We start from the raw sequence: 8,450 nt of genomic DNA on the forward strand, positions 1-8,450 counted from the left end.
TAAGACAAAAGGCCCCGTCACACACAGAGATAAATCTTTGGCAGATCTGTGGTTGCAGTGAAATCATGGACATATTGTTCCATTTGTACACAACCACAAACCTGGCACTGATTGTCCACAATTTCACTGCAACCACAGATCTGCTGCAGATTTATCTGTGTGTGTGACAGTGCCTTTAGGCTATGTGCGCACTTACCGGATTTTGCCGCGGATTTTCCACGGATTTGCTGCATGTTTCGCTGCAGAAAATGTTCATAACATCTCTGCAGTGAATCACCAGCAAATCCTATGGAGAAAAAAAATCCTGTGCGCACTGGGCGGAATTTGACAGCTGCATGTTTTGCTGCGAGAATCCCGCCGCAAAAACAAGTGCATGTCAATTCTTTTCCGCACATTGCTGCGGGATTTCACTCCATTGACTCCAATGTTAATCATGAAATCCCGCAGGGAATAATGCAGGCAGCAAATTCTGTGCGGTTCACTGCGTTTTCCTGCGTTATTCCCTGCGGTATTTCGCGGTTTACCTCCGGTAATGTGCATCGCTTGTCTGCGGTTTGCAGGGAAGTGATGTCATTACAGGAAGAGGAAGCCATGCAGAGTAAACACACAGATCACACACACACACACATCACAGACACATAGAACACAGACACAGACACATAGAACACACATAGAAAGGAAACGGAAATATAGAAAACAAAGAACGTGGGCTCCGCTGCATATTTACCTTCCAGCCAAGGTAAGCACACAGCGGCGGGCCGGTATTCTCAGGCTGGGGAGGGAGAGGGGCAGGGATAATGTCCCCCGCCTCACTCCCACCTCCCGCAGCCGAGAATATCAGCCGCAGCTGCCCCGGGACTGTCGCATGCATTATGCGGCAGCACCGGCGTGTCCTCGGCTCTTCTTGCCGCCGTGTAGCAGTGGCAGCAAGGTAATACAAGGGGTTAATGATGGTGGGGGACCACCGCCATTAACTCCAGGCTTGATCATGGCAGCGTCTATGTGACAGCTGACATGATCAACCCGTAAGTAAAGTGAATAAAACACAGACACCGAAAAATCCTTTATTTTAAATAAAACAAACAAGCCTCATTCACCATTTTATTAACCCCTCCCGCCCCAAAGCTCCGGCGTAATTCACCGCTCCGGCGTAATCCACAGGTCCTGCGCTGCTTCCATCCAGCCGCGACTGTCACAGACACAGGCTGAATGAAAGCAGCAGACAGCAGAGGTAATTACCGGTCATTTCCCACGGCCGGTAATGTGAACTCACTGCCGACCGTGGGAAATGCAGCGATCTGTCCTCTATCTATCTATCTATCCCTCTATCTGTCTGTCTATCTATCCCTCTATCTATTCTTCTGTCTCTTTATCTATCTATATCTATCTATCTACTATCTCAGGATTAAATGACTTTTTTTTTTTTTTTTTTTCTTCAATGTGCTTTATTGCATTGAATGCAATAAAGCACATCCCAACCCGCACGCGGCAAAACCGCGACAATACCGCGAACAATACCGCAGTAAAACAGCAGCAAACCGCGGCAAACCGCATGCGGTTTTCGGGTGCGGTTTCCCGCGGTTTTTTACCGCGGGTGCGGTAATCTTTGAGAGCATGCGGAATTTTCTCAAGAAAATTCCATTTCCCAGTGCGCACAGAACCTTAAGGCTGCTTTACACGAGTCAATCCATCGTGCGATTTATTTGGCAAAGTCTTTTTTTTTTGTTTGTATCGCTGATAGGTAGTTGTCCATGTGTCACACGTTGAGTGTTGTCAAACGACCACAAAGCGCTCATCGATATATTGATTGGCCATGGCGGACGTCCAAAAGGCTTCACACATGTTTTCCTTTGGTCAATCTGTCTTTTGTATGGGCGTAATTAGGCAAACTATACAGCCCTCCGTGACGTTGTCTGGATTGTTGCACGCCCTGAATTCTTCTGACCTGCTCAATCCAGTTCTGCTAATGTGGTTGATTGGTTACATCCCATATATATAGTTTCTCTTCTGCGTCTGTCTTTGTTGCCTCGTGTGTCCTTAGCATCAATCTTGTTTGTTGTTTGTGGTCTGGTTAATGTCGATTTTGATCCAAAAAGGAAAGATTGGCATATAACAACTTACCACAAAAAAGGGATAACAAGGAGGGAGGGCGGAAAATCCAGTGAACAAACAAACGTAAGAAAAATTAGGAGTAATGCACTATAAAACACTATGCATGACGCCAAGGCTGAATGTTCACACATCATGACTACAGCGCCGTCTTTTATAACAGTAATAACCAATCAAAACGCATCTGCTACAACCAATCCGATTAGATTAGGCGTGATTATTTAAAACCACAAATACGCCCTGAACGTTTACTGACGTCACAAACAACTACGAGGATGGCCGATTACACGGTGTCACACTTTGCAATGTGTCGTTCATTAAGACTAAACTGACCGATTTTATGGAATTAAACGATGAGTACACGATGGCCGAATTTCAAACGATTAGGCATCGGTTGGACTCGCAAGGAGCTGTCACATGAGGAGATGTCGTTACGAATGACGGAAGTGCGTCACAAAATCCGTGACCCCAACGATGTATCGCACAATAGATCGACTCGTGTAAAGCAGCCTTTAAGCCAGCTTAACACGCTATGATATCGTTAATGAATTATCGCCGGGGTCACGTTGTTTGTGACACACATCCGGCGTCATTAACGATATCGCCGTGTGTAACACTTATGTGCGACCTTAAACGATCGCAAAAGCGGCCAAAATCGTTTGCCGCGGAGAGGTCATCCTAAAACAATAAATCGTTTTCCTTTCATTAGCGATGTTGTTCATCGTTCCTGCGGCACCACACATCGCTGTGTGTGACACCGCAGGAGCGACGAACATCTCCTTACCTGCGTCCACCGGCAATGAGGAAGGAAGGAGGTGGGCGGGATGTTTAAGTCCCGCTCATCTCCGCTTCCATTGGCCACCTGCCGTGTGACGCCGCACGACCCACCCCCTTAGGAAGGAGGCAGGTCGCCGGCCAGAGCGACGTCGCAGGGCAGGTGTTACGCTCACCGAGGAGTGGCGAACGTCTGGAGGTGGACTCACTGGACCGTGCCCCGGACTACCCTGAGAAGGCGACCAGCAGCAAACCCCTATACAGGGACTGTGCGTTGCCTCCCCAGAAGGCCTAGAGGCACGGCAGCCAGGAACCGGTGGTAGGAGTCTCTGTACGGCCAGGCGTAGCTCGGGTACGACGTCCGCAACAGGCAGAACACTGGTGTGGCACCAGAGATGATCACAGCAGGTGGCACAGAGACGTTCACTGCGGGTAAGGCCGATGACGTCCACTATGGGTATGACCGGTGACATCCACTGTGAGTATGGCCGGTGACATCCACTGTGGGTTTGGCCGGTGACATCCACTGTGGGTATGACCGGTGACATCCACTGTGGGTATGGCCGGTGACATCCACTGCGGGTATGGCCGGTGACATCCACTGCGGGTATGGCCGGTGACATCCACAGCCGGAAGGTACAGATGGCACTATGGTGAGATAGAGTATTAGTAACGGGCAGGAACACACGGATAACAGTAGTACATAGGGGCCTGACCACTAGCAGGGCTCTAGTAGAAGCGTTTCTCGGGCACCTGCTGCCGGGGGAGGTGAAACTAAATAGTCTTTAGGTAACAGGTGGCCTCTGAGGTCACTTCCAGAAAATGAGGCACTGCTGCTTTAAGAAAGGGGGCGTGGCCTCTCGTGCAGCCTAGAGTTGCTCACTGCAGAATTGTGTGTGGATGGGACACAGGAAGAGACTGCAGCAGCTCCAGGAAGAGGACGCCTGACCCGGGAGTGAGCAGAGCCATGGGACAGGTAAGAGGAAGCACGTCGCTGCCGGGGGCTGGGACCGGGAGTGCACGTGGGGGCCATGCTGGGGCTGGGCAGATGTGAGGGAGAGCGCCCCCCTCGGCATCTGGTGGGACCAGGCGCTACAGCAGGTAAGTACGTGTGACGGGTGTAAGCGAGGTTGTGCAACACGGGCAGCGATATGCCCGTGTCGCACAACCGACGGGAGCGGGTACGAACGCTTGCAATCTCGCTAACAAGATTGCAGCGTGTAAAGCCCGCTTTGGGATTTATTGCCAGATCAGAACCCCAAGTTGCAGACATGGTGTTTCGGGGTGATTGCCCCTCGTCAGTGCAAAGTGTGGGCATCTGATCTGGCTTATTAAAAGCTATGTGGGGACCATGGGGAAGACTATTCTCCTTATGGAGACCTGACAAACCAGTCTGGCTGTCAGTAAGGGGACGTACGTATAGCTGCAATGCCCCTCTGGGAATTATTCAAATTGTCCCTCCAGTGAGGAAGGAGACAAACTCTAGCGCCACCTATTGGAAGTAGCAATCATAAAAGTCAAAAAGTGGCTTTTTAAACAAGCCTTTTCATAAGACTTAGGGGCACTTTGCACACTACAACATCGCAGGTGCGATGTCGGTGGGGTCATATCGAAAGTGATTGTCGCTCTCGACATCGTAGTGTGTAAAGCATTTTTGATAAGATTAACGAGCACAAAAGTGTCGTAATCGTATCATCGGTGTAGCGTCGGTCATTTCCATGAATTGGGAAAGACCAATGTTACGATGTTGTTCCTGCGGCAGCACACATCGCTGTGTGTGAAGCCACAGGAGCGAGGAACATCTCCAACCTGTGTCCTTGCCGGCTATGCGGAAGGAAGGAGGTGGGCGGGATGTTTATGTCCCGCTCATCTCCGCCCCTTCGCTTCTATTGGCCGCCTGCCGTGTGACGTCGCTATGACGCCGCACGACCCGCCCCCTTAGGCAGGTCAGGTGAGCCTTGTCGCAGGGCAGGTAAGTGCTTGTGAAGCTGGGGAAGCGATAATGTTCGCTACGGCAGCTATCACCATGATATCGCAGCTGCGACGTGGGCGGGGCTATCGCGCTCGGCATCGCAGCATCGGCTTGCGATGTCCTAGTGTGCAAAGTGCTTCTTAGGATTTAATGCCAGATAAGAATCCCAATTTGCAGGCACGGTGTTTCGGGGTGATTGCCCCTCGTCAGTGCAAAGAGTGACCCAGGCATCAAGGTATTACATGGCAGGTGATACATTACATATATAGCTGGCTGCAGCTTCCTCCATCATCATCATCTATTTCAATGATCAGTGACTTGTTGTTTCGCATTTCTCTATAAAAATCCAGAATTGATTTAATTACACTTGTACCATTGCTATATTCACAACATGGAAGCCATTAGATTTAACATCAGAACTTTCTGTGCCCAAATAACGATTTTGTCTAAAAATAAACATTTGATATGTTTATTTGAGAAATAGGGAAACCACATTTGTAATTAGTTTCACACTAATTGTATATTATGTGTATGGAGCCCTACAGGTGCGGTGCAGCAGTGTATTACCCTTAGGGACTCCACGGGATGGGACGGTCTGGTCACAGGTAGGGAACCTTCGTTTTGGGATACGTCGTGACGCCACTCTCAGAATTGCGGTCAGTGCGGACCGCCACTGCAGGTTAAGGGATGCCTGGGGCTGATGGTGGGTGCAGTAGGTTGTAATAGCCTCCTGAGAGTAAGGCAAGCCCCAGGTCCCTGTGTATGTGGGTGGGACCACAGGTCGCAGAATGACTCAAACACAGTCCAAGAAGTCTTTTAACGTGTTTACTCACTGTTTAGAGGTCACGGTGAGATGCCCGGGCGACACTGTGATAACCAGGTGGAACCAGGAATTCCAGGAGGCCGTTCTGAGGGTAGCTGTCCGCTCGCCCTCCTTGCACTCTTTTTGTTTGGGAGGATCCCTTGCTTGAAGCGTGGTAGGACTCCTCCAGGGAAGCTGTTACTACCCTGCTCCCCTCTCTCTGGCCCGTCTGCCGGCAGCGTGGCCTTGGTGGGATGGCTTCTGGCCCTGTCCCCTTATGGGCCTGGTGATTGCTGCTTGGCTCGAGCTCTGTGTAGTAGTGGTGAGGGCATAAAGTACCCCCACCTGTAGGTTAAGCAGCTCTGGATGATTTGCTGCCTGTACTGGGGATCTGTTTCCCCTTGCGTGCTCGGATACCAGGATCTCCGTACTCAGCCACCTCTCTCTCTGGATGTCTTTCAGGCCGACCCACGGTACCCTTTCTCCCCCGCTTTCAGCTACTGCACTCCTCAGGACCCGTCTGACACGAGAGACCTTCTGCTCCCTTCCACCTCCAGCTCCAGACCACCCTCACTTCCTCTCTGCCCTGCTTCCTAGCAACCAGCCTCGGAGCACGCCCCTAGCTGGGAATTGAAAGTTAACCCCTACTGGCTACCCAAGGGTCCCCTCTAGTGATGTGGGAGACCTGGTCACTATGTGTTTGTGTGTGCACCTCATCCTGGCCTTTGGAAATTACCTGGAAGCATTGTCCCCGCATGGGTGCAATACTCTGTGGTGCCTGACCAGGTCAGGGGCGCCACATTCCCCCTTAGTTATCATCAGCACGTCCTCGGGCTGCAAAGACAAGAGAAAAAGGTAAATACAAACTTTTCCCACACAGGGGCAATTATTTACATTTAAACATACCAGGTACCATTCCACCACCAACCACCCACATGTCCGAACCCCACCCAAAAACCTCCAGGAGGTAGGTCGCCGGTCCTTTTGGTGACCAGGGCTGGGCCATCACATTCCCCAGACCTTTCCTCCAATCTTCCCCTCCTGAGGAGAGTGGTGTAAGGTAGGCCCCATAAACAGGCGTACCCGCTTCCGAGTGTTGGAGGGCAGGCCCCATAAACAGGCGTGCCCCCTTGTTGGTGCAGAGCCATGCCCCTCAACAGGCAGACTCTGTGGTTGGTACCAAGGAGGTAACTTTTTACAATGCAAAAGTTTGTGGTTAAAGCCAGTTCATAACCGGTGGTCCATTTTTTTTTTTTAAAATGCACGTGAACTAGTGTAAAGAAAACATTTTAAAGAGGTCTCACAATAGTCCTTGTGGGCACATTTCACTTAAACGTTACTTAACTGTAAACAGGTTAAACATTACATTTCATACCGTCACTTTGAACTAAACTGTACTTTCTCTATAGCGTAATGGGAGCTGACCAAAGTTGCTGCGGGTTGATCTACGCAGTACTATACTGTCATCTGTCTGAGGTTGTGTCCTCCCACCCGATGTATGTGTCTCAATGTGAATAATGGGTGTACTAGGTATTGACACCAGTGCGTGGTCTTCTGCTTCAGCTACATTTGGCTCTTCCAGGTTCTGAACAGGTTCTTCTGGTTCTCTTACTTCTCTAGATTGAGGGAATGTAATGACTGGAATAACTACTGCTCCATTGTATTGAGGCCAACTTGCTGGAAAATCTCCAAGTACAGTATGGATCATCTTTTCTTTTGGTTCTTGAACTGGCAAAGGGTTGGGAATTTCTTCAGGGGTTCTTAGTTGTTCAGGACATTTCTTTAGGCGATCTCTAGAAACGACAGCTGTTGTTTTTCCTCCATCCTTGCTGATACGGCATGTCTTTTCATTGCTAAGCGTCGATGGTAACACAGTATAGGGTTCTTCTTCCCAGTGATTGTCAAGTTTATGACGTCTTCTCTTTCTTTTGAGAACTATATCTCCTGGCATCAAAGGAACAGCAGGTGCTTTTCGATTGTAGGCCTTTTCTTGTTTCTCACGCTGCTGAGTCAGGCTTCGCTCCACACACTCTTGTACTTTCTTGTATTGGGCTTGGCGGTTGGAATCCCAATCAGCACCTTGTAGATGGTCTTCAGGGGTCTCAACTCCCATTTCCAGATCTACTGGCAATCTCCCTGGTCTGGCCCTCATCAGGTATGCCGGTGTGCAGTTCGTGGAACTCACAGGGATGTTGTTATACATGTCCACTAGATCGGGCAGTTTTTCCGGCAACCGACTTCGTTCTTCTAACGGGAGAGTCTTCAGAAGGTCGAGAATGATGTGGTTCATTTTCTCACACATGCCATTGGTCTGAGGATGGTAAGGTGTGGTACGGATCTTCTTGCAGCCGTAAAGGTTACAAAACTCCTTAAACACTTCAGCTTCAAAGGCTGGTCCTTGGTCAGTGAGCACTTGGTCTGGATAGCCATGTGGTCGACAGAAATGTGTCTGGAACGCTTTGGCTGCAGTCTGACCGGTCAAGTCCTTGACTGGTACTACCACCAGGAATCTGGAGTAGTGGTCAACCATAGTGAGAGCGTAGTTGTAGCCTTGTCTGCTGGGTGCCAGCTTTACATGGTCCAGGGCCACGATCTCCAGGGGCCGTTTAGTTTGGATTGGCTGGAGTGGTGCTCTCTGGCTGGGCTGGTCTTTTCTTCTAAGATTGCAGGGCCCGCAGTTTCGACACCACTTCTCTAGGGCAGATCTCATGCCCACCCAGTAGAATCTTACTTTAAGTAGGGCCTCCAGTTTCTTCCAACCAAAGTGGCCTGCACCATTGTGATAGGCTTCTA

The sequence above is a fragment of the Anomaloglossus baeobatrachus genome, chromosome 1 (assembly GCF_048569485.1).
Source record: "Anomaloglossus baeobatrachus isolate aAnoBae1 chromosome 1, aAnoBae1.hap1, whole genome shotgun sequence".
NCBI classification, from domain to species: domain Eukaryota; kingdom Metazoa; phylum Chordata; class Amphibia; order Anura; family Aromobatidae; genus Anomaloglossus; species Anomaloglossus baeobatrachus.